This window comes from Chelonia mydas, chromosome 2 (assembly GCF_015237465.2).
Source record: "Chelonia mydas isolate rCheMyd1 chromosome 2, rCheMyd1.pri.v2, whole genome shotgun sequence".
Lineage (NCBI taxonomy): Eukaryota > Metazoa > Chordata > Testudines > Cheloniidae > Chelonia > Chelonia mydas.
The window spans coordinates 259,257,073-259,284,820 of record NC_057850.1 but is presented as its reverse complement, the minus strand read 5'-3'; the positions used below and the strand labels follow the sequence as shown (position 1 = coordinate 259,284,820).

General features: G+C 47.0%; 1 protein-coding gene and 1 long non-coding RNA gene across 16 annotated transcripts in view; both read left to right on the top strand.

The window, feature by feature from the left end:
• The first annotated feature begins 357 nt into the window (after nucleotides 1–357).
• Nucleotides 358–17,404, top strand: LOC122464795. Its single transcript, XR_006289180.1, has 3 exons — nucleotides 358–456; nucleotides 1,314–1,453; nucleotides 17,060–17,404. It is a non-coding gene; the product is annotated as an uncharacterized LOC122464795 (long non-coding RNA).
• A 744-nt stretch (nucleotides 17,405–18,148) lies between these two features.
• The window catches only part of MAP4 (microtubule associated protein 4), a 278,564-nt gene continuing 268,964 nt past the window's right edge, over nucleotides 18,149–27,748 (top strand). For 13 of the 15 annotated variants that reach the window (XM_043541762.1, XM_037891346.2, XM_043541771.1 and 10 more), the window contains exon 1: nucleotides 18,149–18,476. The gene's annotated coding sequence lies outside the window, so the exon portion shown is untranslated. The remainder of the gene's footprint in view (nucleotides 18,477–27,748) is intronic. The other 2 variants (XM_043541760.1, XM_043541758.1) reach the window with 1 other exon arrangement.

Genomic DNA, 27,748 nt, shown 5'->3' with positions numbered 1-27,748 from the left:
GAGGTGCACTCACCCTGCACTAGATGGGCTACCCACACCCTGTCACATTGCCTCTAGTTTGGGACAATTTTATTTTTCAAGTGAGAGGCTATCTGTAATAGTCTAGCCACTACCAGTAGATGAGAGATCAGCTCTTCATTGACTGTGACTGTTTCTGCTAGGAGGTGCCAGGAGGATCACCAAAGGATCAATATCCAACAATTTGTATTCTCTTCAAATCTCCTATTTTGCCCATGTTTATCCCCATTCCATCTCTCTATGTTTTTACCTTGAGTGGTGTGGGACACCACTGAAACAGTATCTTAAAGAAATTTTCTTGTATTGTGCTACAGACTGAGGTTGCTGATTCTCTTTTGCAGATCAAAGCCCATTTCTCTGGAGTAATTTGTCTATCCAAATCCTTTTCCCATTGTGTCACATATGGACAGGGGTGAAAGTAACTTAAAGGACTTACCGGTATGCAGGGCGGCTGGGGTCTTGGGCAAGGTGGTGGGGGGAGATGGCTCTGGGCCCCCTGAAGGGGTGGGGCTGGGGCCAGACTCCCCCAGCCAGCCCTTCAGTGCTGCCCAGCCGGGGCTCCAGCAGGAATTTAAAGGGCCTGGCTGGTACCCTGTACTGGCCTATTTTCACCTCTGCATATGGACATATATTTTTTAGGAAAATTGTTTGCAAAAATGGATATAAACTACTTATTGTTTTGCTTCATGATTGACTAGAAGCCATGTTTTCTATAAAAGCTAGTTTTCTGTAGAAAACTACTTTTCTAGAAAGTTGAGAAACATAATGCCTAACTTGAAGATACTGGTACCTTGGGAGACAGGACCAGTTCAAGTTAGTTTTGATTTCTAAAAACATTAGAAAAATGTCTTTGGTGAACAGGTGGCCAACCATATGTATTCCATGACTCTCCCAATCTTTAAAACTCTCTGGTTCATGATGTTGGTTGAAATATGGATTATTTGTAAGAGGTACCATTAGCTAGGGGAAAATAACTCTTTATTTCTAGTTCCATGCTAGACCTGGAGAGTAGCTTTTATTAAAGGACATATATAAGTTGCTGGAGGGAGTGACTCTCCTTTATTGATCCATGGTAACCTAGCCAAGCTGACACTGCCACAATTGTCTTGTTCAATATAGACCGTGTATGGTTGGGTGAGTGCCCCCAGTCCACCACTGTCTGGCTTGATAGTACCATATGATATTTGGAACAGCTAGTCCACCCTCTTCACTGGGTTGATACAAAGTATCTGATTTCACTCCTGGTCTCTTTGTATTCTGTAAAAATTCTAACATTCTTTGTATTCCTGCTACAGTGTTATCTGGGAGGATTTTAGAAAGATTTTTGAAACAAGAAAGATTCTTGGCAAAACTTTCATTTTGACTATGGCCTTTTTTCACAACTAAGAAATTCCATACTTCCTCCAGCAGTCCACATCTTTTTAACTTTGAAGTAGTAAGTGGTTTCACATTTAAATCATATAGCTCTTCTAGGTTTTTTAGATTTGAATTTCCAGGTATCTTACAGACTTTGTGGTCCTTTTGTACCCAGATATTTTCTGGAAGGATTACTTCTCCTAGTCTAGCAAATTTATAGCTCGCCTTACAGATTTGTCATAATTTACTAAAGTCAGATGTTTTCACAAAGTCATGGATTTCTTTAGAGAGTACTTGTATCTAACCTGAACATTTCCCTAAAACTAACATTATACCATCAGCATATATGACTGTTTATTTGTATTACTGTAGCACCTAGCAGCCCTAGTCATAGTGGCTGACTCAGTGGGTGCTCCAGGGCTGGAGCACCCATGGAAAAAAATTAGTGGGTGCTTAGCAGCCAGCTTCCCCTGCTCCCTCCCAGCGCCCCCTGCCCATTGCAGTCAGACACTTCATGGCATGCAGGAGATGCTGGGAGGGGGAGGAGCAGGAACGGCACGCTCAGGGGAGAGGGTGGAACTGGGCAGGAAGAGGCAGGGTGGGGACTTGGGAGAAGGGGTGGGGTGTTGGTGGGACCTGGGGCAGAGCAGGGGGTTGAGCACTTCACGGGCCTGGAGGAAGCTGGTGCCTATGGCCCCAGTTATGGAGCAAGACCCCATTGTGCTAGATGCTGTACAAACCTAAAGAAACACCCTGCCCCAAAGAGTTGCAGTCCAAGTATAGGAAAAGAGACAAGAGATGGATACAGACAGACATGGGAGTACAAGGGAACAATATTGGTCAGCAGCATGGGCAGTGATCACAGCTTGAAAACAGCTTGGCAGCTGGTGTGCTATTTTCTGATGTGTTCCTGCACATTTAATTCCTGCAATAAATTCATGGTTCCTTATCCTCTGTGCCAAAGGCTCCATGCCCAATGCAAAAAGTAAAGGAGACAGTGGACACCCCTGCCTAGTCCCTCTGTGTAATTCAAATGGGGGAGATTTAACCCCTTTAACTTGACCAGCTGCTTTTGGGCTGGTGGAAAGAGCATTTGTTCATTTAAGGAACTGGGGGCCAATGTCCATATTGGACAAAATGTTTTTTTCCAAAGCTTTCTTTGTGTCAAGTGATAGCAAAGACATGGATCTCTTTTTTTTTTTTTTTTTTTTTGAGCTGGTACTATGAATGATTCCAAGTGCAGCACTCTAAGACTAAACAAGTGTCAGCTAATATTTGTAATGAATCCAGTTTATTCTGGGTTTATATGAACTGAAAGCATGGACTGCAATGGATTAGCTAGTATTCTTACTAAAATTTTTATATCATGATTTCACTTGTAAGCATAGCTGGCTGGTGAAAATCTTCTTGGAGCAGGGTGTGCTGAGCCAACCCTGCACTCACTCTGCAGCAGCCTGCAGGCTCTTGCTACTTACAGATTCAAGTTGACTTGATGCCTGTGTCTGTGTGCTGAAAGAGCCCTGCCCCCATGATGCCCTCCTCCATTCCAGGCTCTGGTACCACTGGCCATGGGGCTTTGCCTGCCGAGCTTGGCGTGCAGTGGGATTGCTCATAAAATGACAAGGCCGAGATAGACGGGAGAGGGGGCTAAGCCCCATCTAGCGCTAGCTACCAGCTGCCTATGCCTACAAAAGCTGCATGAGAGAAGGTCATTTCCAACTTTGGGGGAAACAGTAGCTTCTTTCATAGACTGTGGAAGTTCCTTTCCTAACCGAATGACATTAAATGTACCCCTTAAGGGATCAACTAACTGCACTTTTAAATACTTTAAATACCTTGAAAAATTCTACTGGAAAGCCATTAGGTCCTGGCATTTACCACTTTTCATACTTGCTATTGGCTATAAGATTTCTTTGTCTATTATTTCTTTAGCTAATGCTTCTTTATCAATTTCATGTATCTCTGGGAAGCCTGCTACCTCCAGAGACTTTGAATCACTTCAAAGCTCAGAGTATGTGTAGTACACAGGGGTTTATGATAAGGAGCAAAAGTAGCACATTTCTCTCAGGTGTTTTTTAATTGGTGGAATGTGTTGCACTTGTGTCCCTTTAAGCTATTGGCTCAATAGCTTATCACTTGTATTTCCGTTTTCATAAAATATCTGTTTTATCTACCAAAGGGCTATTTCGGTGGGGTCTGTCATCAACATAGTCAATTTTCCCCTTATACTAGTTATACTTTTTTACCTGTGTTTTTTATGAATCTCTTGTACTTCTCTCCTATTCTACTTTTATTTTTTCTGAGCTTTCTTTTTTCAAATGAGAGGCTCTGCTTATCAACTGACCCCTAAATACTGCCTTTCCTGCCTCCCCATAAAGCTTTCTTTATATTGTTTTTAGCATTAATTTGAAAATATTTCTGTGATGGGATATACAAACCTCAAACTAGGCTGGAGGGGTTCAAGGACAGTACTACTGGGGCCATACAGAGAATGCTTCAACTGGAGACAGGGTTGAAAAGAGAGCAACCCTGCTCAGAAGAGGAGGTGAGGTGGGAAGGAAGGCTCCTGACTGAAGTGCTGGAGAAGTCTCCTTGGGGGACAAGACTATACACTGAGCCCAGCTGGGACTGATGGTTTGGGTGGCTGTTTTTGTCTTTTATATACTTTTCTCCCTCAGCTTGTGGTCCCACATAAGGTAACAGTAGGAGGTGACTCAGGGAGGGTAACTTAGAGGACCCCAAGGGAGGCCAAATGTTGTTGACCCTACTAGGGCCCTGGGTTACGGCCTGGTAGAATGGATGGGCCCAGGCTCCCCACCACAGCTCCAACTACTAAAAGTGGGGGCGGGTGGTACTTAACCATTTAGGCCAGCAGTTCTCAACCAGGGGTATATGTACCCTTGGGGGTACACAGAGGTCTTTTAGGGAGTACTTCACTCATCTAGATATTTCCTTAGTTTTACAACCAGCTATATAAAAAGCACTAGCATAAGTCAGTACAAACTAAAACTTCATATAGACTAAATGAGAGAGCCAGCAATTTTTCAGTAATAGTGTGCTGTGACACTTCTGTATTTTTATCTCTGATTTTGTAAGCAAGTAGTTTTTAAGCAAGGTGAACTTTGGGGGAATATGCAAGACTAATCTGACTCCTGAAACAGGTACAGCAGTCTGGAAAGGTTGAGAACCACTGCACTAGGCCACTCAGACCACCAAGGTCTCTATTACAATTGAACAGTGTCTTCCTGCATTGCTGCAACCTAATCTTTATCTGGGAGAAACAAAGAATTAATTTTCCAAAAAGGTGATGATATTTGGGATCCAGCTATCAAACAGTGCTTCCAATACATGATTTGATCATATAAAAATGCCAATTTCTGCAGATCTTACCTGCTTCAATAAGGATTTAGAGATTAGCATGAAATCTCTCCTAGTATATAAATGTACAGTCTCTTTCCTCTGGGTGCAGTTCTTTCCATCAATCTGAGGGTTGAATTGTTGGTGTATAGAAAGGTGAATGTGTCACCTGTTTCCTTAACTATTCTTTTTGTCTTTTTTTCATCAGATCGGTCCCAGTAAGGAACCAGTGTACAATAACAACAAGGAGTCCAGTGGCACCTTAAAGACTAAGATTTATTTTGGGCATAAGCTTTCGTGGGGGAAAAAACCCACTTCTTCAGATGTATGGAGTTGCATCTGAAGAAGTGGGTTTTTTACCCACAAAAGCTTATGCCCAAATAAATCTTAGTCTTTAAGGTGCCACCAGACTCCTTGTTTTTATGGCTACAGACTAACACTGCTACCCACTGATACAGTGTACAATAGAAATTTCCTCCTAGAATAATTCCCCCTCTCCAAAGTGTTTGCCATATTTTATTTTCCTTGATTTTTTTTTTCCCTCCCCCACCCCTACTTGACTGGGAGCATACACTGAGATCACTGCTGTTATTAACCAAGCAGTTGTGCCCTTTAACAAGAGAAACTGTCCTTCCTTATTCTTAAATTGATTGTTAATCTTAAAAGGTACAATGATATGCCCTCTCCTCTTTTTTTTTTTTTTTTTTTTTTATTTGGCTGAAGCAAAAGATGTCTGCTGAAACCAATTGCCTTTGTCCCTCCTGAAAGAGTTTCTTGAAGGAAAATAGTCCAGAGGGGGGGAGGGGAGGAGTTGAGTTTTTTGGCCAGGGCTTTTTTCCTTTTAATTACATTATTTATCTCTTTGACCATTCAAAGACATTACTTGAAAGGGAAGAGCCATTGAGAATAACTACTTGGCTTACTGAAAAGCTTGAAAGTTGTGTGGTTGTTTGGCATGGACCCTTGTGTGGCCAGTGTCTTTCACAATTGCGTGCTTGAATATGGCTTGATGATTTTTTATAAACATCTGCAGCTATTTCCTGTATTAGTTCCCTCCCTTCTCCTGTATCCCCTTAATTTAAATCCAAAACCAAAATAGTGCATAAATCAGTCCCCAAATGACGGGGCATTGCTTACCCCTAAACCCCTGTACTCTCCCCATGAACACTTCGACTACTTACTTCAGTTGCATTGCAAGAGATGTTCTTCACCGATGGGACCTCAGCCCTGGCCCTTAGGGATATATTGCCATCTGATCACTTGAGTTACATGGAGACGATTTACATAGAACTACAGGCCCCTGCCCCTTCTTCTCTTATCTATTTTCTCCAACCTCCATCATTGGAACTCTCCCATTCTTTCCCTCATTATTCTTTATCTTAAAAAAAAAACAGAACACAGCTATCAGAATTATGCCCACTCCAATTAAACCAAACTTCAGACTATTTTCTTTATAACTTAACATAGTTATGTTAGATTTTAAGGCCAGAAGGGACCATCATGATCATCTAGTCTACTGCTGATGACATTCAGTCTGATTTCTTGGCCTGTTACAAGGATTAGGTGGAGGGAATAGCACCCTATGGACTCTGTCCACTTTCACCTCTTCCGGAGAGCTCTGCAGTTGAAGTTTGTACATCCCAGATTGGATTTGCTCCTTCAGCATTTTTTTAAGCAACCCATTTATTGTAATGTTTCTGCTCACTCCCTTTTCTATATTATCTAATTTAACTTGCATCTCTCTGCTCCAGCAGTGCCATGCACCTCGGCCTCTTTCTCTTATGTGTTTATCTATGGCCGGTTTCTAGAATATTGACTCAGACTTCCAGGTTATTGACTTTCTCCTCTTCTGCTGGAGTTTTGGACATGAGATCGTTTCTCTGTGTCTTAAACTCAGAGGTCAGCTCCCTTAGGTCCGCCGTGGTGGCCAGCTGCAGTATTGCCAACTCCATGTGATCAAAAATGAGTCTGTCCACCCTCCATCATGATTTCCATAAAAATCACAAGATCTTCTAAAATAAATTTGTGGCATTTCTTAATTGCCTTCTGGTTTTGATGCTTTGGGGGGAAATCTGTCTGCCCCAAAATGAGAGATTTCAGGCTGGAAAATCCAGCTTTAAATATACATGAGAAAATATGTCCTTTTGCCAGCTGCTCAGAGGGGATTTCCCTGACCCTTGACCACCCCAGCATGGGACAGCTGCCATTCTACCCCACTCCTGTCTCTATCCCCGTCACCCCCCTCAGGCTTCCTCTTGTGCTGCTTCAGTCGCCCTCCTGCCCCTCACATTACCCCATTCCCATGGTCTCCTCCTGCCCCCATGTTCTCCTGCTGGAGTTGCCACCTGGTTGGTTTTTGTACTGTCTTGCTGGTGGCCAGTGAAAAGACTTAATATGCCAGGTTTTTTCACTTGGGGCTAACATTCCTTGTAGCCTGCACATATATGCAGCTGCACAGCTGTCTTGCAACTACCACATGTCCTGGGAGCACAGCGAGCACTTGGGTCCTGCTCAGAAGGCTGGGCCCTCAACTGGCCAAAACCCCTGTGGCTTCTCTCTGCACCAGGGACCTTGTTAGACCTTTGTCTGCTAGACTGACGAGTCCATTATCCAATATTTGTTCCCTGTGTAGGTACTTAGACTGCAATCATGCCACCCCTCAATCTGTTTGGTTAGCTAGATTCAAGGAGCTCAATAACTATAAGGCAGGCCTTTGAATCTTTTAACCATTCTCGTGGCTCTTCTTTGAACCCCCTCCAATTTATCAACATCCTTCAATTGTGGATACCAGTCTGGGACATGGTGTTCCAGAAGTAGTCACCCCAGTGCCAAATTGTCACATTTTGGGGTTTCAGACCAGTGAGAAATGGTGTCACCACACTTCCTGTAATCTCAGGTGCCTTTAAAACACGCTGCTGTGGTGGTTCCCTGTCTGGATGCTCCCATCCAGCCTATAAGTATGCACTGAATATGTCTGTTAAGCATCCCTGTGTTAAGCATAAGTAAAAGGGACTTGGCCACTGTTGTTGACAGCTCAGTAGAGACTTTTTGTTCAATGTGTACCTGCAGTCAAGAAAGCTAACCTTAGACTATTGAGTAGCCTGGTGCTTAGCGCAACCTCCTTGGAGGTAGAAGACCTGGGTTCAAGTCCCTAGCCCATATCAGGGATTCAAAACTGGGTAGTAGACCAGGACACAGATAGATGCCAGCCAAGTTCCTGTTCTGGTTCCTCCAGTTGTCTTTTGTGGTAAGGGTGCTCTGAGAATGCTTACTGGATCAGGTTCTGCAAGTTACATAGGCAGAGGAATACCTCAGCTGAGGTTCATGCTGGGGTTTAGTTGGGAGCTAGGATTTAGTGGCTTTCTGCAGGTCCACTGTCAAGCTGTCTGGAGTGTCTCAAGCATGTGAGTACCAACCTCAAGGCAGACTGCTACAAATCAGGGCACAAACCTCAAACTGGTTATGAGTTATACTTACGTTTCACCAATCAAGCATCAAGTGTGAACTCCTCAAACACTACAACAGCCTTAACATGGAGTCACCGACAGTCCTCTTGGGTACTCCAGTCTATCTTGCCACCTAGACAAGCTTACCTTTGTGATAAATGGTCCCTTACACCAAAAATCACAACAATATTCAGGTTTTTCCCAATCTCAAAGGACCAGTCACTTACCCCAGGTCAGTTGCACCTCAGATTGCACACTAAAGACAATGCTCTCAGCCAGTCCTATAACAAATTAATTAAAGATGTATTTGTGATGGGCTGGACCCTCAGGGGTGTCACCTGGTGTGCTGGGATGCCACTGAGTCAGACTATTCTGCTAGCCTGGGCCCCCTTTTACCTGGTATTGCTGGGATAGGCTTCCCAGCTAAGCACCCAGGCAGGGCCACACCCAGCTGCACAAAGAGACAGAGATCTGCTTGCCACAGCACCCAGATGTCCAACCCTTTCCACTTGGAGTACAAACCCAAAACTATATGAAATTCGCCTCTTCCCTCAGTGTGGAGGAGGGTGTACACAACTTCTCACCCCCTCAGTTAGAAATCACATAAACTGGGTTATACTATAAACCACAGATAAATGTATTAACTATAACAGGTGTATTTTAAGTAGTTAAGGAGGTAGTAGACAGAACAAGGCAGATGACTAAGAAGACAAAACAGAGCATGCAAACTAAGCTTAATACACTAAAGAAACTGGTTACATGTAAGTTCTCACCCTAAATGTGGTTCTAATCATCATCACAGGCCTGACACCCAGTTTTTTCCACCAGTTCAGTCTTAATTGTTTCCAGCAGCCCTCTTGGGTGGGGTAACAGGGGAGAACTGATGACCTGGATTACCTCACTTCCCCACCCTTAAATAGGATTTGCATAAAGTGGGAGTCCTTTGTTTCCTAGTTTGACACTCCTCCTGCCCCGCCCTGCCGCTTCTTGTGGAAAAGTACAGAATTCAAGATGGGTTCCAGTATCAGGTGACATGGTCACCTACCTCTGTAGGGCCCCTGTAGCAATTCTTCACAGGCTGACCCACAGGTTCACAAGAAGACTAAGCTCTTTTACAGTCCATTGTCTCTTGCTCAGGGGCCATCAGCACTGTCAGGCTTTTTCATAGTTGTACCTTAAGTGTTAGCAGTGGGCGTCACCCAAAGTAGCATAGTTGAAATACAGATATATAGTCAATATTCCTAATTTCAGATACAGAAGTGATACATGGATACAAATAGGATAATCATATTCAGTAAATTATAACTCTTGTAAGGTATCATTGGAAAGGTTATCATGCATAAAGCATATCTTAGTTATGTCATATTCCTACCACAAGCATATTTTCATAAAGAATATAAGTTCCAAAAGGTGGTAGAAGCTTCTATAATAAACAATCTCTGCCTGTCCTTTAGGGCTAACCCAGGCTAAGCAGCTGGGGATCTCTTGCTTAGGCTTAGAAATCTTGCCCTCCCACAGTCCAAGCAGCACAGAGATCCAGTTTCTTCTCAGAGATTTTTACTCCCTTTTTCCCAGAGCTGAAGCTGATGGGATGAGTTCATGAGCAGGTCTCCCCTTTGGAGACAGAGAGAGGAAAGCAGTTAACAAAGTCTTTGTTCTTTGATATTTCACAATGGCTCATTTGGTTTCAATGGGCCTTCCTGGTGGGCAGGACCTACCACCTTCTGTAGGAAGTCAGCATTTTACATTAGTCAATGTTCTTTCCTGTTTGGTGAGTTACACAGTTACCGAAGTTTACAATGCAAACATGCCATATAACCTTATTACATGGGGTACAGCTGTTATAAGTGAGATTAATACATACAGCATCCTACAAGCATTTCATAAAGTCTAAACACATTTTCATAAACTTAACATCTCTTTTAACAATACTAACACACAGGCAAGCCGGGCTGGTTTCCAAGTACGTATTGGTCAGCATTCATTAGTTGAGGCCTAGGGACCTTGGCATGAGCTGGCACCTGGTCTGCCAGTATCACACCCACCAGGGGGAATTTAGGTCCCTATGGGTTAACCCCAACTCAGCTGCCACCTTTCAGGATCTCGGTTGTTCCTAAATGTTGGACTTAGGTGCCTAAAGTAGCAGTTATATGCCTAAGACCCTTTGGGGATCTACCCCTACATCTCACAAAGGATGCAGGATTAAAGGGGGTTCAGAGAATTATGGTGAAAATGACCAACAGCCTGGACAAACTCTTACATGAAGAGAGATTGGAAAGACTGGGATCATTTACTTTAGAAAGGGGGTGAATAAGAAGTGACATAAGTGTGTAAAATAACAAATAGTTTAGAGAAGGTAGATCGGGAGCTTCTGTTCACCCCATCTCATAGCACATAAGGAAGGGGACATTCAGTGAAATTAAAAGGAAATACATTATCACATGTATATTTTTAGACTGTGGAACTCTTTGCCAGGGGAAGTAATTGAGGTCAAAAAATATTCAATTGGACATTTATATGGCTCAGGAATATCCAGAATTAACATTTTGGAAGGAACATGCCAACTACCTGAGAGGGAGCTTCTACAAGGGTACCATCACAGAATTTTTCAAACTTTGTGTGTGTGTGTTTGCCCTTATCCATCTGCCTCTTACCCATGTCTGTCAGCACATCCCTCTTCTGCATCATAGTATCCGTCGTCCTCCTCTTTTCCCCACCCCACCGGCTTCATTTGCTCCATTTCCAAATCCTTCTTAACCTCACTTATCTATGGTTCCCACCAGCTCTACCTCACCCTCTGCATCCCAATCTCCCCCCTCCTACCATCAGCATAAATCCAGATCCCACAATCACATCTTCCTCTGCCTGATGACATTTGCCCCAACACTGGCCCTCCAAGCATCCCCGCCCTATCCCCTTTCCACACGTAACCCCGCCACCACCTCCACCCCTCTCATGCTGTCATCCCTAACCTGACACCTGTTACCATCTTTTCTCCCTCCATCACTCCTCCCCTTCTCTTCCTGTCTCTGGAATACCCACTGCATCTCTAAAAAGATCTCAGCCATCTATGACGTCTTCATATCTCACTTCCTACAGCTCCTGGCTCTCTGACACCTGGGTTCCTTTGTCTGATGCTGCCTCTGCAGCTTCCCTCTCTTATGCAGGCCTCTCCTGCTCTCACACCCACTGCCCTTATCACACTGTAATGGGGATGCTGGTTTCTCTTCTCCCATTTCCTTCCACATTTTTGTTCCATATTTGTACATTGCCAAACACAATGGGGTCTTGGTCTATGACTAGGGTTCCTATGTGCCACGATAATACAAATAATTAATAATGTTAAAAAATAAACCTCACGTTTCAGGGCTTAAGCCAATCAAAATATCAGAGATCACAAGGCGGTCTAACGTGGGGTAGCCGATTATCCTGTATCTGCTGATGGCAGGGTTCTTGCCCCTTCCACTGAAGCATCTGGTACTGGCCACTATCAGAGACAGAATGCTGGACTAAATTGACCTGGGGTCTGACTACTTATGGCAATTCCTATGTTCCAGTGTAAAACCTGTTTTAAGTGAGATCAGAATCAGTTACACGGGAGGGACAAGCACTGTGCATTGCTCTCTTCACATGCACTTCTTCCAGCTTCCTGTCCCTCACCAGTCTCTGCTCTGATGGTCCTTGTCCTGTGCTTGGTCATACTGGGGAAGGAAGAGAAATACAAAGTTGAAACAAACTCAGTCCCCGATTCTGCTGGTGCAGGGCTCAGCTTGCACGAAGCTCCTTGCAGAAGGAGGGCCTAAGGGAGCTCCCCCAAGAGTACTTTTCTTCCTCCTCTCTCTCAGCACACAGCCAGTTGTCATTTCCAGTTATATTCTCTGTCTAATTTAGACTGGAAGCTCCTCGGGGCACAGAGACATCACTCTGTCATTTGTCTTCCAGCGTGACTTCAGCTGCGCACCAATCATGCTATAGAAATAGCAAATCATAACAAAAGTGATTAGCAATCATTTGTGAGATGTACATTTAACACTGTCAACGAGAAGCAGATAATGGTGTTTTCAAGGGACGGTTATGTAGAGCTGAAAACGTGATGGGAAATCCCCTTTCTGCCCCATTTAGTAGTTTGAGGAGAATAATTTTATTGAAAGTCAAATCCCTTAATCTCCAGATATAAATCAACAGAATGGCAGAATTGCTAAGGACAGAGAATATCATATAGGCACGTACTGTATGTCTCTTTCCTTATTTAATCAAACATGGGCCCTCCAGCTGTTACCGTATTTATGAAAAGGTAACTCAAGGCTACACAAACTCCCCTGCACATACTGCATCATAACAAACAGACCTAGTTTAAAGGCAGGGCTCATGGGACTTGACTGTAGAGGGACCCTGTGGGCCTGATCCTTGATTCCCAAATTAAAGTTGAGGGTGTTGAGAACTGGGCAGGATTGGACTCTTAGGTTTTAACTACTTCAGAGCTCACAAGTGACTTGTATGTTAATAGTTGGATCCACACTTTGAAGTAGAAGACAGTTGACCTGTTGGAGGCAGTTCCGTACCCACTCACTGAATCGATGGCTTCCTGCTGTATAATGGTTCTGCTAGGGGTGGCCTGTTAGAGAGATGTGCTATGCGAACAGCTGCTCTTGTGGTGCTTTCCAGGAATCTTTGGCCCATCAGATGACCCAGGTGATGGTGAGTGACCCAAGACCGCATACTTCCTGGCTCAAAGAGGGATTGTTGAATCTGCTGGGCCCTGGAAAGACAGCACCATGCGACTATCAAAGTGGGAAGAAAAGTAAGGGAACCATCTAAAGAGAATAAACAAAGGAAAGTGAAGAAATAGTTCTGGGTTCTTGCACAGGGGAGTCACATAAAAAACAAAAGAGAGGGTCTCTTTTCAGCATTTCCCCCTATAAAGCAAGGAGCAGAGCCCTCTCCTTAAGCTAAAGCATCAGGGAGCTTTGATTTAAAGTAGGGCCCTCCAGAAGTGACACTAAACATAGATAGAGAGAAAAGGAAAAAGGGCCACTAATGTTTCTGGGGAGGATGGATGTGCCAGACTAGGGTTGTCTCTGCAATGTCCTGAGTATAACTCCTCCCAGTGTATAACCTTGAAGAGCCACCAAAGACAATCCATGCAAGGTTTTACCAGCTCATGCTGGGTCAGGCATTTGTGAGTTTAAAGAGTGCTGCATGCACAATGGGATTCATGCTGTGCAGATGAGAACAATACAGCGCATAGTTATATATTTTCCTGCTGAATCTCAGTGCCCCCTAACCAGGGATAACCCTATTATGTTCTCTAGATGTATGCTGAGGTATGGAACCCTCTGCTCAATCCTGCTCCTTTTACAGTCAATAATAAAACTCCAGTAGGCTTCAATGGGAGCAAGATAGGACCCAATGGAATTAGGAAGCCCAGCTCTGAGTTTACAGAGGAGCATTGTACACAATGGCGTTAGGAAGCCCAGGTCAGAGTGTACATGTAGACATGGCACACAGCTAGAATAGGAAGTCCTAAAGAGGGAATAAAGAGAGGACCAGTCTGCAGGTGGCTGTCATTACCTCACACTCAATTTTCATGAAAAGAAAGTGATTGGAAATCTATATCCTGAGTTTGGACAGTGGGGCTACGTATCAAAGAAACAGGTGTAATTCATATTAGGGGGAGCCAAAGTACAGCCCCGGAGCTAAAGGCAGCCTACCACATTCTACAAAGAGGGCCTTCAGCTGTCTTCACCTTCAGTGTGGAAAGGTGGATCTTGGAAATTAGAAGTTCCAGCATGCAGTGCAGTATGGATGTTTACATTATGGTGGACTATTGGATGCTGGGACACGTTGTCTCTATTGTTCACACTGACAATATTAAAGATGCGTAGTAACTGCCAGCCTTTTCTCTCCGGGATTATGGTGAGTTGCCAATGCCACCACTTGGTTGGGCAAAGTTTGGGCTCAGTGCAGCACAAATGGCCTGATTCTTGTTTGGCAAGCAATGGGTTAAGAGGTTGGCCTTGAAGGACTCTTACTTTCCCCTTTTTTAAACTCCAGTTTGGAACTTGGCAAAACAAAATGAAGTGCCCCTGGAGCCAAATCCAGGGCTGGCCTGATGGTCAGAGACACTCATTCCCCAAACCAATGCCACTGTAACCCACTGTTCAGTCTCTGTTACATGTCACCCTTTAGTGGCTAGTCCACAGTGGGTCAGAGTCTACACAGGAACATAGGAATTGCCACAATGGATTAGATCAAGGTCCTTCTGATCCAGCAGGTCATCAGACAGTGGCCAATGCCAGATGCTTTAGAGGAGAAGGTGTAAGATCCCCACAATAGCGAGCTGTGAGATACCTTCCCCCACACATTAGAGCTCATCCGGTCATTTAATAGTTAGTGATTGGCTTAAACCAGGAGTGGGGAACCTTTTTTCTATCAGGGGCCACTGACCCACAGAAAAAATAAGTTGCAGGCCACACACAGGCCCATGAGGGAGCATGGAGGCTGGGGGCTTTCCTCCCCACAGGGTGAGCCGGCACTTGCGGCTCCAGCCCTGCAGGGGAGTGGGGGTGCAGAGGCTTGGGGCTTCCCCTAGGCTCTGAGGTGGGGCCAGAAATGTGGGGTTCAGGGTGCAGGAGGGGCTCCAAGCTGGGGCAGGGGGCTGGTGTGTGGGAGGGGGTGAGGGCTCTGGCTGGGGGAGCAGGCTCTGGGGTGGGGCTGGAGATGAGGGGTTTGGGGTGCAGGAGGGGCTCTGGGCTGGGGCCAAGGGGGTTGGAGTGCAGGAATGGACTCAGGGCTGGGGTAGGGGGTTGGGGTGCGGGAGGAGGTGTGGGGTGCAGAGTCTGGGAGGGAGTTTGGGTATGGAAGGGAGCTCAGGTCTGGGGCAGTGGGTTGGGGTGGGGGTGCAGGCTTCAGGAGGAAGTTTGGGTGTGGGAGGAGGCTCAGGGCTGGGGCAGCAGGTTGGGGGGCAGGTGGGGGTGTGGAGTCCGAGAGGGAATTAGGGTATGGAAGGGGGTTCCAACCTGGGGCAGGGGGTTCGGGGTGTGGGCTCTGGCTTGGCAGCGCTTACCTCAGGCAGCTCCCGGTCAGTGGCGCACCAGGGCTAAGGCAGGCTCCCTGCCTGTCCTGGCTCTGCGCTGCTCCCAGAAGTGCCCACCATATCCGGCCACTAGGTGAAGGGCCCAGGGGGCTCTGTGTGATGCCTTGGTTCCCAGCCAATGGCAGGTGCGGAGCAGGGGGCTGGGGCAGCACGCAGAGCTTCCCTAATCACCCCTGCACCTAGGGGCCACAGGGACAGGCCGACCAGATTTTTAATGTCTTGGCAGCCCTCCCCCTGCAGCGGGGCAAGCCGGCGCTCACGGCTTCAGCCCCGCAGGGGGGGCGCGTCAAGGCTCGAGACTTCCGGCCTGAGGCGCGGAGACTTGCCACGGGCCAGATGAAATGAAACAGGGCACCAGATCCGGCCTGCGGGCTGGAGGTTCCCCACCCCTGGCTTAAACCTTGAAACATGAAGTTTAATATCCCTTCCAAAATTTTGTTATAATAAATTCTGGTTGTGATGGGTTCAGTCACAGAGACCCCCTTGGGACTGTCACCTGATGTGCTGAGACTACTTCTGAGCCCGTTTTCTCTGCCAGTTTGGACCTTCAGAACCCTGTCTTGTTGAGCCAGATATGCTAATCTGCTGCAACACAGTCTGACCCACGCCCCCAAAGCTGCAGACTTAACTGAAAATGGCTTAGCAAGTGCTCCCGTCTCTTGCACCCAGACACCCAGCTCCCAGTGGGATCCAAACCCCCAATGAATCCATTTTACTCTGTATAAAGCTTATACAGAGTAAACTCATAAATTGTCTGCCCTCTATAACACTGATAGAGAGATGCACAGCTGTTTGCTCCCCCAGGTATTAATTACTTACTCTGGGTTAATTAATAAGCAGAAGTGATTTTATTAAATATAAAAAGTAGGATTTAAGTGGTTCCAAGTAATAACAGACGGAACAAAGTAAGTTACCAAGCAAAAACACACAAGTCTAAGAAACTGAATACAGGTAAATCTCATCCTGAGAGATGTTCCAATAAGCTTCTTTCACAGACTAGACTCCTTCTTAGTCTGGGCCCAATCCTTTCCCCAGTACAGTTTTTGTTAGTTCCAGCTCAGGTGATAACTAGGCGATTTCTCATGACTGGAACCTCCTTTGTTCTGTTCCACCCTCTTCTATAGCTTTGGCACAAGGCAGGACTCTTTTGGCTCTCTGGGTCCCCACCTCTACTTCTAAATGGTAAAGCATCAAGTTTAAGATGGATTCCAGTACCAGTTGACATGATCACATGTCCTGTGAGACCCAAAGTCTTCATTCTTCCTGACCTGACTCACAGGAAGGCTTGCAGGTAAACAGAGCCATTTACAACCAATTGTCCTAGTTGATGGGAGCCATTAAGATTCTAAACCACCATTAATGGCCCACACTTTGCATAATTACAATAGGACCTCAGAGTTATATTTCATATTTCTAGTTTCACATTCAATAATGATACATTTATACAAATAAGATGACCACACTCAGTAGATAAGATTTGTAATGATACCTTATAAGAGATTTTTACATGAAGCATATTCGTTAAATTATATTCACACTCATTAGCATATTTTCATAAAATCATACGGAGTGCAACGTCACAATGGTAACTCTGGCTATTCTCATTATCCATATATATGTCCAATCCCTTTTTGAATCTTGCTATGTTTTTGGCCTCAACAACTTTCTGTGGCAATGAGTTCCACAGTCTAACTATATGTAGGGTGAAAAAAGTATTTCCTTTTCTCAGTTTTGGATTTGCCATCTTTTAATTAATTGACTGTCCTCTTGTTCTTGTCTTACTTAGCTCAAGTGGATGGAGGCTCATGCTTCTAGCACTGAAAGGCCAGGCAATGACTCATGATGACAGGCTGTCATTAAGCCATCCTGATGGTAACAGATGACCTCCTCCCCTCCTCAAAATTGGGGCCAGCCATTTTAGCGAGACATGTCCTCTTCCCTGTTCTTTAATACCAGCCTGATGATGAGGCCCGCCCACCACAATCCTCTTCCCTTACAGACCTTTTGTCAGTCATCTATACTTCCTGAGAGATTACCCATTCCCACTTTCTACTGATGAAACCCCTGCCCACAATGTCACCAAGCACCCTAGCCCACTTCTTCTCTCCCCTTCCACCCCCGTATACCTAAGCCCCACAGATCTCTCCCTGCCCTCATGTTGCCACCTCTGATGTACAAAAAAACCCAGGATATTAAGGATGAGCCTATAAAACCGGACAACTGGAGTGTGTACTGAGCACCCTTACAGATTTCCTGGCACAGCTACCTCAAGAAGAGACAATGCTGGGAAAACCTAGGCAAGGGGTAGCCCTACCCTGCCCGTATATCCCCATGGCTCCTGGTTTTGCGCCTCATGCCATGGGACCCTAAGAGCTTGTCTATACCAGAAGGTTTTATCATTTTAACTAGCCTAGCATGATGATGCACCTTGTGTGGATGCTGTTGTACTGGCATAAAAGAGCTTATACTGGTATAGCTTGTTTGGAAAGGGGAATAAGGTATACCGCTATAAGGCACCTTTACACCAGTACAACTGCATCCACGCTAGGGCTTATACCAGTGTAACTCTTATCAGTAAAAAACCACCCCCTCCCTGCCCTAGCTATACCAGCCTCACTTCTGCATTGCAGCTAGGGTGACCAGACAGCAAATGTGAAAAATCAGGACGGGGGTGGGGGGTAATAGGAGCCTATATAAGAAAAAGACCCTAAAATCGGGACATCTGGTCACCCTAATTGCAGCCCAGCCTCTCCAGCCAGATCCATCGCCCCATTCTCCCCAGCCCCCTCCCCTTAGCCAACGCCCTCCAGACCCCTGAGACCCCTCCCCCTTGAAACCTCTCTGCAGGGCCTAGCTCTATGGCCTTCCTGACAGGGTCCGCTCCCCGCCGCCCACATGCTACACTTCACCCCAGCTTGCTGCCCTGTTGTCCCAGCGCCGCCTCAGCTCCTCCCGCGGCCGGCCCCACCCTCCGCCTCCCGCGCTCGTCAGGATTGGCTGAGCGCGAGCTCGCTGCGCAGGGATTGGCTGAGCGCAGAGGCCCGCCCTTTGTGTCAGCGGGCTAGGTTACTCAGCGTGAGGTCGGCGGCAGCCTAGTTGCGGGTGCTTTAGTACTACTCGCTCCCTCCCCCTCCCGGCCGGGCCCGCAGGGAGAGTGACACTCATCAGGCGGCTCCGGCAGCTCGCAACCGCCATCCCTGTCGGTAAGAGCCTCCGTGGGGCTCCGACGGCGCGAGCGGGGAGGGTCCCCGGGGCAGGGTGTGTGTGGGGGGACCCCAGGGGCGGAGCGGAGGCGTGGGCCCGGCGGGGAGGAGGGGGCCGGCGGCCCGCCGGGGGGGAAGGGCTCTTGGGGGGGGCCGGCGGGGGTGTGAGGGGGAGGGGAGAGCAGGGCCCTAGAGGAGCTGTTGGGGCGCCGGGAGGGGGGGAGCTCTTGGGGCAGGGCCCTGGGGGCGGGGTCTTGGGAGCGAGGGGGGCAGCGGTGAGGGCGGGGCGGGTTCCTGGGGGCAGCGGGGCGGGTGGGGCCCTGGGAGTGAGGGGGGTAGCGGTGAGGGCGGGGCGGGTTCCTGGGGGCAGCGGTGCGGGTGGGGCCCTGGGAGTGAGGGGGGCAGCGGTGAGGGCGGGGCGGGTTCCTGGGGGGGCAGCGGTGCGGGTGGGGCCCTGGGAGTGAGGGGGGCAGCGGTGAGGGCGGGGGGGGGGTCCTGCCGGGGGGCAGCGGTGCGGGTGGGGCGGGGCAGGGCTCTGCGTGGTGGGGCCCTGAGAGTGAGGGGGGCAGCGGTGAGGGCGGGGGGGGGGGGGTTCCTGGCGGGGGGCAGCGGTGCGGGTGGGGCGGGGCAGGGCTCTGCGTGGGGGGGGGGCAGCTGTGACTCTGGCAGAGGGACCCTGAGGTGGGGTGCCCAGAGGGAGTTGGTTGTAGAATTGGGGTGGCTGTGAGGGTTGATTATTTCTTCCATGATCCTCTGGGGTGCAGGAAGGGAGACGTTCCCAGCTGAGTCTATGGAAGGGGTGAAGTGGTTACCCCCCACCGTCTTGGGATGGGGTATGACACCCCTCTTTCTTTCCTTGCTCAGGAGCCTGAGTCATTTCCTAGCTCCATCCCTTAGGCAGCTTTCTCTTTGCTGGCAGTGGCTGTCGTATCAATGTCTGTTAGGGGTTTCTTGGGGGGCTACACTGACCTAATCAGACCCTTTGCCCCACTTCCCAGCATGAGCTGACCCCTAGTGATATGGGGCTCTGGCCTCCGGTCAGCCCTGGGATGGTCTGGTAGAGAGAGGGACAGAGTTGGGATCACAAACCTTTGCTTGCTATAGGATTAGTGGGTTTTCTACTGGGGGAAGGGCACACTTAAATAAGTACACTCAAAATTTCCCCAGCCAGAACTTCCCAAAATCTCACTTCAGAGCTCTGAATCTCATCCCTTCCCTCCCTCAACCAGAACACCCAAACTTCCCCTTAATCTCCCTCCCTCCCAACCCCCAATAATTCATTTTTCTTCAAATTAAGGGATATGGGGCATTTTATGCCTTTTATGGGAATGGGAGTTGAATTATAAATCACAGGCTGGTGAGGTGGCAGAATCCTGTTCAGTGCAACAAACTGGAACATTATGGGGGTTAATTTAATTTGTGGTAATTAACAATATTTTGTAGTAAGGGTGTGATGGGCTGCAATAATTGGCACGTATAAAAGTGACAGGAAATTCAAAGTGGGGGTGGGAGGAGGAGCATCCTGCAGCATCTGTCTTGAGCAAGAGAGGTGGGGGATTTGTGTCTGGGTCATCCCAGAGGAAGTGGGAGCTTCTGGCAAAGGTTTTGTTGCATTGGAGGGAAGAGGCTATGTTCCTGGTGATAGCTTTGCTGTTCCTGCAGTTTTATTTGAAACAGCATTTTCGTGAACTCCTCTTCCTCCCTCTCTCTCCCCCCCCCCCCCCCCCCCCCCCCGCCGCTCAAACTCACAGAAACACATATGTGTTAGGTCAAATACAGTATTGCATGTTTCAGAGTAGCAGCCGTGTTATTCTGTATCCGCAAAAAGAAAAGGAGGACTTGTGGCACCTTAGAGACTAACAAATTTGTTGGCCAGTATTACATGTGTTAGGGCTTCTTATCTGGTCCTCTTGAAGCTTTTTGTAATGTGGTTCCCCTCTGCTTCCTTGCTACAATTCTGGCTGGCTGGTCTCCTTCCCTACTTTACAAGGATGGTTGTGGCATTGCATCAGGGGATATTTGTGCTGTAATTCAGTAACACAGCAAGGATAAGCATTTGCAGAGCTGCTGCTTGCTTGCAGCTTGATGAGATGGGTGTGGTAAGCTGAGTGGATACAGCAGACGCTAGGCCTATACGGTAACACTGCCCAGTCATCAGCATAGAGATTCAAACGCCAAGCTATTTATATAAATTAGGCCTAGTTTCAAGCTGAGCACATTGATTTAGAAGGAACAGTTGTCATATTTTCAGTATTAAATGAGTGTTTGCTATGACACTATATAGTACTGTCACTGGTAAGTTTAGAAACAAGTGCCATGGAGTTGTTGGATGTGAAAAGTCCACTCTGAATAAACGTATTCCTCATTAGGTGTATCTTGATCCTGACAGTATGCTTTGTTGTTGTAATGTTCAGTCTCTTTCTGTCAAATTCATGCCCTGATTAAGCCTATTAAAGCTGAATTAATATTTTAGCCCAACTTTCCTGATAAACCTTCTTTAGCTTTTAAACCCCATCACCATTGTAATAGTCTTCATTTCACTTTATCTTTGGTGGGGTGCCCAGCGGGAGTTGGTTGGAGAATTGGGGTGCCTGAGAGGGTTGATTATTTCTTCCATGATCCTCTGGGTGCAGGAAGGGAGACGTTCCCAGCTGAGTCTATGGAAGGGGTGAAGTGGTGTGTGTCCCCCCCCCCCCCCCCCCCCCCCCCGATTCTGTTTATGGGTGTCTAAGCTCCTATTACAGAGGTGGGCAAACTTTTTGGCCCAAGGGCCACATCTGGGTGCGGAAACTGCATGCAGGGCCATGAATGTAGGGCTGGGGCAGGGGGTTGTGGTGTGGAAGGGAGTGCAGGGTGTGGAAGGAGGTGTGGTGTGCAGGAAGGGGCTCAGGGCAGGGGGTTGGGGTGCAGGAGGGAGTGTGGTGTGGGAGGGGGCTCAGGGCAGGGGGTTGCGGTGCAGGAGGGGTGCGACGGGGCCCAAGGTGGGGTTGCAGTGCAGGAGGGGAGTGGGGTGCGATGGGACTCAGGGCAGGGGGTTGGGTGTGGGAGGGCACTCAGGGTTGGGGTGCAGGAGAGGTGTGGCAGTGGGTTAGAATCATAGAATATCAGGGTTGGAAGGGACCTCAGGAGGTCATCTAGTCCAACCCCCTGCTCAAAGCAGGACCAATCCCCAATTAAATCATCCCAGCCAGGGCTTTGTCAAGCCTGACCTTAAAAACTTCTAAGGAAGGAGATTCTACCACCTCCCGAGATAACGCATTCCAGTGTTTCACCACCCTCCTAGTGAAAAAGTTTTTCTTAATATCCAACCTAAACCTCCCCCACTGCAACTTGAGACCATTACTCCTTGTCCTGTCATCTTCTACCACTGAGAATAGTCTAGAACCATCCTCTTTGGAACCACCTCTCAGGTATCAAATCCCCCCTCATTCTTCTCTTCTGCAGACTAAACAATCCCAGTTCCCTCAGCCTCTCCTCATAAGTCATGTGTTCCAGACCCCTAATCATTTTTGTTGCCCTTCGCTGGACTCTCTCCAATTTTTCCACATCCTTCTTGTAGTGTGGGGCCGAAAACTGGACACAGTACTCCAGATGAGGCCTCACCAATGTCGAATAGAGGGGAACGATCACGTCCCTTGATCTTCTGGCAATTCCCCTACTTATACATCCCAAACTGCCATTGGCCTTCTTGGCAACAAGGGCACACTGTTGACTCATATCCAGCTTCTCGTCCACTGTGACCCCTAGGTCCTTTTCTGCAGAACTGCTGCCTAGCCATTCGGTCCCTAGTCTGTAGCGGTGCATTGGATTCTTCCGTCCTAAGTGCAAGACCCTGCACTTATCCTTGTTGAACCTCATCAGATTTCTTTTGGCCCAATCCTCTAATTTGTCTAGGGCCCGCTGTATCCTATCCCTACCCTACAGCGTATCTACCTCTCCTCCCAGTTTAGTGTCATCTGCAAACTTGCTGAGGGTGCAATCCACACCATCCTCCAGATCATTTATGAAGATATTGAACAAAACCGGCCCCAGGACCGACCCTTGGGGCACTGCACTTGATACCGGCTGCCAACTAGACATGGAGCCATTGATCACTACCCGTTGAGCCCGACAATCTAGCCAACTTTCTACCCACCTTATAGTGCATTCATCCAGCCCAGTGTAACTTGCTGACAAGAATATTGTGGGAGACCGTGTCAAAAGCTTTGCTAAAGTCAAGAAACAATACATGCACTGCTTTCCCTTCATCCACGGAACCAGTAATCTCATCATAGAAGGCGATTAGATTAGTCAGGTATGACCTTCCCTTGGTGAATCCATGCTGACTGTTCCTGATCACTTTCCTCTCGAGTAAGTGCTTCAGGATTGATTCCTTGAGGACCTGCTCCATGATTTTTCCGGGGACTGAAGTGAGGCTGACTGGCCTGTAGTTCCCAGGATCCTCCTTCTTCCCTTTTTTAAAGATGGGCACTACATTAGCCTTTTTCCAGTCATCCGGGACTTCCCCCGTTCGCCACGAGTTTTCAAAAATCATGGCCAATGGCTCTGCAATCACAGCCGCCAATTCCTTTAGCACTCTCGGATGCAACTCGTCCGGCCCCATGGACTTGTGCACGTCCAGCTTTTCTAAATAGTCCCTAACCACCTCTTTCTCCACAGAGGGCTGGCCACTTACTCCCCATGCTGTGTTGCCCAGCGTAGCAGTCTGGGAGCTGACCTTGTTCGTGAAGACAGAGGCAAAAAAAGCATTGAGTACATTAGCTTTTTCCACATCCTCTGTCACTAGGTTGCCTCCCTCATTCAGTAAGGGGCCCACACTTTCCTTGACTTTCTTCTTGTTGCTAACATACCTGAAGAAACTCTTCTTGTTACTCTTAACGTCTCTTGCTAGCTGCAGCTCCAGGTGTGATTTGGCCCTCCTGATTTCATTCCTACATGCCCAAGCAATATTTTTATACTCTTCCCTGGTCATTTGTCCAATCTTCCACTTCTTGTAAGCTTGTTTTTTATGTTTAAGATCCGCAAGGATTTCACTGTTAAGCCAAGCTGGTCGCCTGCCATATTTACTATTCTTTCGACACATCGGGATGGTTTGTCCCTGTAACCTCAACAGGGATTCCTTGAAATACAGCCAGCTCTCCTGGACTCCTTTTCCCTTCATGTTGTACCCCCAGGGGATCCTGGCCATCTGTTCCCTGAGGGAGTCAAAGTCTGCTTTCCTGAAGTCCAGGGTCCGTATTCTGCTGCTTTCCTTTCTTCCCTGTGTCAGGATCCTGAACTCGACCAACTCATGGTCATTGCCTCCCAGATTCCCATCCACTTTTGCTTCCCCTACTAATTCTTCCCGGTTTGTGAGCAGCAGGTCAAGAAAAGCTCCCCCCCAGTTGGCTCCTCTAGCACTTGCACCAGGAAATTGTCCCCTACATTTTCCAAAAACTTCCTGGATTGTCTATGCACTGCTGTAGTGCTCTCCCAGCAGACATCAGGATGATTAAAGTCGCCCATGAGAACCAGGGCGTGCGATCTAGTAGCTTCTGCGAATTTCCGGAAGAAAGCCTCATCCACCTCATCCCCCTGGTCCGGTGGTCTATAGCAGACTCCCACCACTACATCACTCTTGTTGCTCACACTTCTAAACTTAATCCAGAGACACTCAGGTTTTTCTGCAGTTTCATACTGGAGCTCTGAGCAGTCATGCTGCTCCCTTACATACAGTGCTACTCCCCCACCTTTTCTGCCCTGCCTGTCCTTCCTGAACAGTTTATAACCATCCATGACAGTACTCCAGTCATGTGAGTTATCCCACCAAGTCTCTGTTGTTCCAACCACGTCATAATTCCTTGACATCACCAGGACCTCCAGTTCTCCCTGCTTGTTTCCAAGGCTTTGTGCATTTGTATATAGGCACTTGAGATAACCTGCTGATCGCCCCTCATTCTCAGTATGAGGTAGGAGCCCTCCCCTCACAGACGTTCCTGCCTGTGCTTCCTCCCGGTATCCCGCTTGCCCACTTACCTCAGGGCTTTGGTCTCCTTCCCCCGGTGAATCTAGTTTAAAGCCCTCCTCACTAGGTTAGCCAGCCTGGGTTGGGGTGCAGGGAGGGGGTATGGAGTGTGGCAGGGGGCTCAGGGCAGGGGGTTGGGGTGCAGGAGAGGTTCGCGGTGCCGGCTCTGGCGTGGCGCTGCTTACCTGGAGTGGCTCTGGGGTGGCAGCAGCGCCACTCCTGGAAATGGCCAGCACCATGTCCCAGGGGTAGGGGAGGAAGCAGAGGGATCTGTGTGCTGCCCTTGCCTGCAGGCACTGCCCACCGCAGTTCCCATTGGCAGGGAATGGGGAACCGCGGCCAATGGGAGCTTCGGGTGTGGAACCCACAGGTGGGGACAACATGCAGAGTCCTCTGCCTCACCCCCTGGGCCACAGGGACATGGTGCTGGCCACTTCCGGGAGCGGTGCGGGGCCTGCGGTGCCATGGGGGTGGCAATCCTGCGGGCCAGATTCAAAGCCCTGAGGGGTTGGATCTGACCCGAGGGCCGAAGTTTGCACACCGCTGTCCTATTAGGAGAACACCTTGGTCATCTTTTCCAGGAAGAGCAAGTTCACTGTGTTGTACTTTTCTTCGTGAGAGAAATTTTTAAACGTGGAATCCTCCTGGATACCTGTATTGCACATTTTGGACAATTATATTCTTCCTGTGAAAAGGAGGCTAATACTGAACACAGTGTCTAAAGATCTAAGCAATGTGTTTTCAGTGAGATACTGTTTAAATATTCAGTGTTGAAAATCACTTGTTTTTCCTTTAAGACTTAACTTTGGGGGGGATTAGTGACCTCTCTCTCTCTCCCTCCCTCCCTCACGCCTTGTTCTTGCAGTGACCAGCAGGTAACCTTGTCTGATGCAGCCTTAGGGTCTGTCTACACTGCAGTTAAACACCTATGGCTGGTCTGTGTCAGCTGATTCAGGTTGCAGGGCTTTAAAATCGAGGTGTAGGTGTTCGGGCTTGGGGCTGGAGCCCTGGCTCTAGGACCTTCCCCCTCCCCCCCAGCCCATGGAGTACCAGAGCTTGGGCTCCAGCCTGAATGTCTCCACCGCCATTTTACAGCTTGAGCTCAACATGGACCAGCTGTGGGTTTTTAATTGCTGTGTAGACACATTCTTAGTGTCCCTTTTGTTTTAAAACTGCAGCTGAGTACTGTGCTGATGGCTTGAAGGGTTTTACAACTGTTAAATTCCTTTCCTGTTGATTATGGCTTGAATGTTCTACTTACTGTATGCTGGGGTAACATTTTGGTATATTACCATCTTATTCTGATTTACTTTGCAGAGTAGTTTTCTCTTGCTTGCAAAATCCAGATCCCTTTCAATTATAATTTATTATTGCTCGTTGCAAAGTCTCAAATTTTAGTAATGCTGCCAGTCATAATACCAGTGGCTACTTGGTCAATCAGAATGTAGGGTTGCAATCACTTTTTTGTGGTAAAATTACTTGAATCGTTTTAGAAAATATAAATGAGAACTCTCTGACCATTCTGGAGGGTCTCAATTACCCACATGTCTAGAGAGACAGTGAATGATCCCTGGCTCTGTGGTCCACTCAGATCAGGGCAGATGGGTTTTTCAGTTTAAATCAGCTTCATTAAACTTGTATTATAATAGCAATAATATCATTGCTCCTTTGTTTTCCTTGGAAATAATCCTTGTGATAAATGATGAGCCCAAAGGCAGGATAGTTTTGAATCTGACTTATTACCTCAAAAGCAGAAGGAAATTTGATATTATCACTTAAATCTCTTGTTTAATATGTATCTACTAAAGTGACTTCAGTGGAAATATCAAATTCAAAGAAGTTTCAGTGACTGGAAGCTATAATGGCCCAGACAGATGAAGGTCAGGATAGTCAACGCTCACCCTGACAACAGTCTTCCCATTGGTGTGGCTTTCCTCCCCTCTAACAGCATTAGAGAAGGATTCAGTCACTTTGGTCTTTAAGGAAAAATAGAATTTTTAAGTTTACATATTTATATGATGCCGATAAGCTACTCTTTGAAGCTTTAAAATCTGACTTTACTTGATTAATTCCTTAACGCTAATACAACAAGGAGTCCTTGTGGGACCTTAGAGACTAACAAATTTATTGGGCATTAGCTTTCATGGGCTAGAACCCACTTCATCAGTTGCATGGTTCTAGCCCACGAAAGCTTATGCCCAAATAAATTTGTTAGTCTCTAAAGTGCCACAAGGACTCCTTGTTGTTTTTGCTGACACAGACTAACACGGCTACCACGCTGAGACCTGTCTTAATGCTAATAGTAATTGGTTCAGATCATTGACCTGCAGCATGCAGACTGGTGCAGAGTTTGATTCCAAGGAGTGCCGAACACCAAAACTCCTCCTTGGGATTTGCAGATGCTCACCATCTCAGGATGTGCCCCTTATTGCATGGAAGTCCAGTGTGCTACCTGAAGACCTATTTTAATGGACTATATCATTTGGTTGTTGGAAACAGGAAACTGACTTCATAGAGACTAACCAATTTATTTGAGCGTAAGCTTTCGTGAGCTACAGCTCACTGCATCCGATGAAGTGAGCTGTAGCTCACGAAAGCTTATGCTCAAATAAATTGGTTAGTCTCTGAGGTGCCACAAGTACTCCTTTTCTTTTTGCAAATACAGACTAACATGGCTGTTACTCTGAAACCTGTATGACATCAGTGTGTGTTTTGTTGTCGATAAATGCATCTTTGTGGCTATTTCATCTCTGCCGGTGCAAATGTTCATTGTGGACATACGATTGGTAAAGGAGAGAGGCCAGTAGGTGGGACTAATATGGCTTACTTTCCTATAGTCTAAACTGTCAAATGAAATTTTGCAATTAGTTTTGGTTTATATGCGTGTTAAATGCATTCCATATATGTAACCATTTTATAAGAGAGCCAAATAATTCAGTTTTAACATTGTTTTGAAGAAAACAACCATTTGCCCTCTGGTTTTAGGGACAACATTAGGTCAATTTAAGCGTTGGTTTTGTTAACTAAGGTTTTATTAAAAAAAAAAAGCCAGACTGATCAGCTGAAAAATTTTATGAAATTAAAACCAAGCACACTTCAGTGGAAATGGTTTATTTTTAAAGGAACAATGTTATTTTAATTGAGCAAGCTGAATGCAGCTGCAAAAAGTTAACAGCGTACATTTTAAAAATGTCAGTTGATAATCTGAGAGACTGCCAGTAACTCAAATATAGACGCATTCTTTAAAAATATGAATCTTAATCTGTAT